Raw genomic sequence first — 4,104 nt, 5'->3', positions numbered from 1 at the left:
ACATACAAAAGTTAGCCAGGCTTGTTGGCGCGTGCCTGTATTTCCAGCTACTTGAGAGCTGAGGCAGGAGAATCGCCTGAACCTGGGAGGCAGAGGTTGCAATAACCCGAGATCCCTCCACTGCTGACTCCGTATCAAAAAAAAAAAAAAAAAAAAAAAAAAAGGCCGGCATGGTGGCTCACGCCTGCAATCCCAGCATTTTGGGAGGCCGAGGTGGGCAGATCACCTGAGGTTGGGAGTTCGAGACCAGCCTGACCAACATGGAGAAACCCCGTCTCTACTAAAAATACAAAAATTAGCCAGGTGTGGTGGCACACGCCTGTAATCAACAGCTACTCAGGAGCCTGAGGCAGGAGAATCGCTTGAACCCTGGAGGCGGAGGTTGCAGTGAGCCAAGATCGTGCCACTGCACTCCAGCCTGGGCGACAGAGTAACACTATGTCTCAAAAACAAAAACTAACAAACAAAAAACCCTGTTCCTTGAGTGGTGGGAGAGACTGATTTGAGTAATAATGTAACTCAGGTCTCCAGCACAGCCGACTCCATGTGAATTATTCTCGATGGCAATTCCCCTGTCTTGGTAAATCGGCTCTGCCTAGGCAGCAGGCAAGGTGAACCTGTTGGGTGGTTCCACTCTTCCTTGGGCCCCTCAGCTTCCTTGGACTTTGGGGGTAGGTTTGCATACCTGCCCACCTCCGAACATCCTTCCTCCTATTCTAACTGCCTAAGGGGTTGAGCTTGCCTGCAGCCTAGACAGAGTTAGTTTGTCAAGACGGGGAAATGCAATAAAGAGCAATTCACAGGGCCAGGTGTGGCGGCTCACGCCTGTAATCCCAGCACTTTGGGAGGCCGAGGCAGGAGGATCACCTGAGGTCGGGAGTTCGAGACCAGCTTGACCAACATGGAGAAAACCCCGTCTCTACTAAAAATACAAAATTAGCCAGGTGTGGTGGCCGGCGCCTATAATCCCAGCTACTCGGGAGGCTGAGGCAGGAGAATCGCTTGAACCCGGGAGGCGGAGGTTGCAGTGAGCCGAGATCATGCCATGGCACTCCAGCCGGGGCAATAAGAGTGAAACTTCGTCTCAAAAACAAAAAGTGAAAAATGAACCCTTTTGTGGAAAAGTGTGAATAGTCTGCTCCCATTTCTATTAGCAAACACACCTGTGTGCACACGGAGCTTTTGGTCCAGTCTGGAGGGGGAGGGCGGGGCCTTCCCGGGAGTGAAGGGGGCGGGGCCGATCGGGATTCTCCAGTGAAAGCCGTTGCCTAACTCGCGCACCTGGGACCGGTTCCCACCTGGGACCACAGGCTCAAGATGGCCAGGTAGATGCAGCTGGCGCGCGCCTCGCCGACGGGAACCGAAGGAGCCGGTAGGTTTTCACAATTGCAGCAGATAGACTAAAAGAAGGCGGGATTGAGCCCAGAAGCCACGGCGAGCCCGAGCAGAGGAGAAGAGGCAGCCGGGCAGCCTGAGCGGAGCAATCAGATCGGCGGGGACGGCCTGCAGCTCCCGCGCGCAGGGAAAGGGTGAGTGAGAGACTCCGGGCCTCCGCAGTCCCCCCACAGACTTCCACAGCCCCCCGACCCTCGCGGGCCTCCAGACTAGCGGGCAGCGGCCGAGAGATTCCCCAGCGGCGTTGCAGGTTGCAGGAGCCCATGTGGAGTCCATGGGCTTCCCTGCCCTGTGCAGCGGCAGCTGCAGCCGCCGCCGCCAGCTGAGGGCCAGGGAGGAAGCAGGGAGGCCGGACGCTTTCGTAAGTCCGAAAGGACAAACAACCCCACCGCCACCGCGGGACCCAGACGTGAGCCAACTGCGCGCCCGCCCTGCCCTGACTGAGCTTTCCTGTGGACCAGCCCTTCCCTATCCGTCCTAGCCAGCGCCTGAATCCCGGGGCACTTAGGACAGTCCGCTGGCGATTCTGACTCCTAAGGACTGGAGCACGTGGGCCAGGAGCCTGGGGATTGGTGGCTGTTCTGCCCCTTTCGCCACCGTTGGCGCCTGAACACTCCTCCTTGGTCAGGGGTCCAGCCTGCGGATACCACCTCAGGCCACCTGCAGGCCAGGGGACTCTCCTGCCCGCCCAACCTGGGCAGCCAACTCCAACACCAGCAGGGACCGCCTGGGTTCCAGAGGGTTGCCCCCACAACTGCAACTACCCTGCCCACATCATTCCACTGCTGTGGCACCTGAGATCAACCACACCCCCAGCCAGTGGCTGCGACTACCAGCATTCGAGTAGGACACCTAGAGGCCCACAAATCACTCCCCACAACCCGCTAATAACAGAGCCAGCATATACTGCTCTGGGGCTAAAGAATAGGTAAGCTCAGGCCACCACTGGGTCCCAAAGACTGGCCCACCTGGCCTCCTAGTCCCCAGCAACCACAGCCTCCACTAATAACCACACCCTAAGCCACCCAAGAAATCATACAGAGCCTACAGTACTACCCCAAATCAAAGCAAAAGTGCCCACCTAACCAACACCATGTCTACGTTTTCAGGAAGAAGTCCCCCCACTATGAAGTGAATTCACAAACTTGGAAGAAGCCACTTTCACAAGATGCACAGATCTCAACGGGAGGACACAGAAAACATGAAAAAGCAAGAAAATGAGACGCCTCCAAAGGAACCCAGTAATTCTCCAGCAGCAGATCCCAATCCAAAAGAAACAGATACTTTGGATAGAGAATTGAACATATGGATTATACGGTCCATGGGCAAGATGCAAGCATCATTTGAAAAAGAACAGAGAAAAAAGATGGAAGCAGTTGCAGGTCTGCAGGAACAAATTATCAACTCCAGTGATATTCTTAAAAGCAACCTAACAACACTTCTGAAACTGAAGAAATCACTGGATGAAATACAAAGTAAACTCAAAAGCTTCAATGACAGACCAGAACAAGTAGAAGAAAAACTCAAAACTTGAAATCTGAAGCATGTTTCTTAAAGATTTAAAGGGTTATACTCTGGCCATTAATATGAAGGAAATCTGCTAGGTTAATTTTTATACTGGGGTCTTGGATAATCATTAAAGTGTAATGAGAATAATTTTTTGAGATGATCAATTTTGCGAGATTGATTTTTGTTTTTGTTTTGGAGATGGAGTCTTGCTCTGTCGCCCAGGCTGAAGTGCAGTAGAACGATTTTGGCTCACTGCAACCTCAGTGAGAATCAAGAGATTCTCCTGCCTCAGCCTCCCAAATATCTGGGACTATAGGCGTGCACCACCACACCTGGCTAATTTTTGTATTTTTAGTAGAGATGAGGTTTCACCCTGTTAGCCAGGCTGGTCTCAAACTCCTGACCTCAGGCAATCCGCCTGCTTTGGCCTCCCAAAGTGCTGGGATTACAGGTGTGAGCCACCGAGCCCCTGAGAGATGGATTCATGTTAGGCAGCCATCAAGGAAAGATGATTTGATTCAGTTGACATTAACAGTACACACAGTAATCCTAAAAGGTGAATGTAGTTCAAGCTAAATTGCCAGGGAATTGTCATGGTCTAGAAAAGCCACTCTCGGCCAGGCGAGGTGGCTCATGCCTGTAATCCCAGCACTTTGGGAGGCTGAGGGTGGATCACCAGAGGTCAGGAGTTCAAGACCAGCCTGACCAACGTAGTGAAACCCTGTCTCTACTAAAAATACAAAAAAATTAGACAGATGTAGTGGTGCATGCCTGTAGTCCCAGCCACTCAGGAGGCTGAGGCAGGAGAATCACTTGAACCCAGGAGGCAGAGGTTGCAGTGAGCTGAGATCACGCCACTGCACTCCAGGCTGGGCAACAGAGCAAGACTCTGTCTCAATTTAAAAAAAAAGCCACTCTCTCCAACAGATGCTCACACAGCTACGTGTCAGTCCTCCTCACTGTGAAGGTGACACTCTAGCACTTTTATTCCTCTCCCTTAGGTGTCTTAACTTTTTCTCCCACTCTCAGCTGAAAAGAGATACATCTTCCATTTGATATACTTAGTGTATTTTCCCGTTTGCTATGTTGAAAAATTACAGATATAAAAATTGTAGGCCTGGTGCAGTGGTTCACCCCTGTAATCCCAGCACTTTGGGAGGCCAAGGCGGGTGGATCACAAGGTCAGGAGTTTGAGACCAG

General features: G+C 52.1%; 1 long non-coding RNA gene across 1 annotated transcript; it reads left to right on the top strand.

The window, feature by feature from the left end:
• The first annotated feature begins 1,410 nt into the window (after positions 1 to 1,410).
• On the top strand, positions 1,411 to 3,051 carry LOC134731339 (uncharacterized). The gene is made up of 2 exons (XR_010113537.1): positions 1,411 to 1,529; positions 2,505 to 3,051. It is a non-coding gene; the product is annotated as an uncharacterized lncRNA (long non-coding RNA).
• The last annotated feature ends 1,053 nt before the right edge of the window (positions 3,052 to 4,104 follow it).

This window comes from Symphalangus syndactylus, chromosome 9 (assembly GCF_028878055.3).
Source record: "Symphalangus syndactylus isolate Jambi chromosome 9, NHGRI_mSymSyn1-v2.1_pri, whole genome shotgun sequence".
Lineage (NCBI taxonomy): Eukaryota > Metazoa > Chordata > Mammalia > Primates > Hylobatidae > Symphalangus > Symphalangus syndactylus.
The sequence above is the reverse complement of the archived record's forward strand: the minus strand, read 5'-3'. Positions and strand labels throughout refer to the sequence as shown.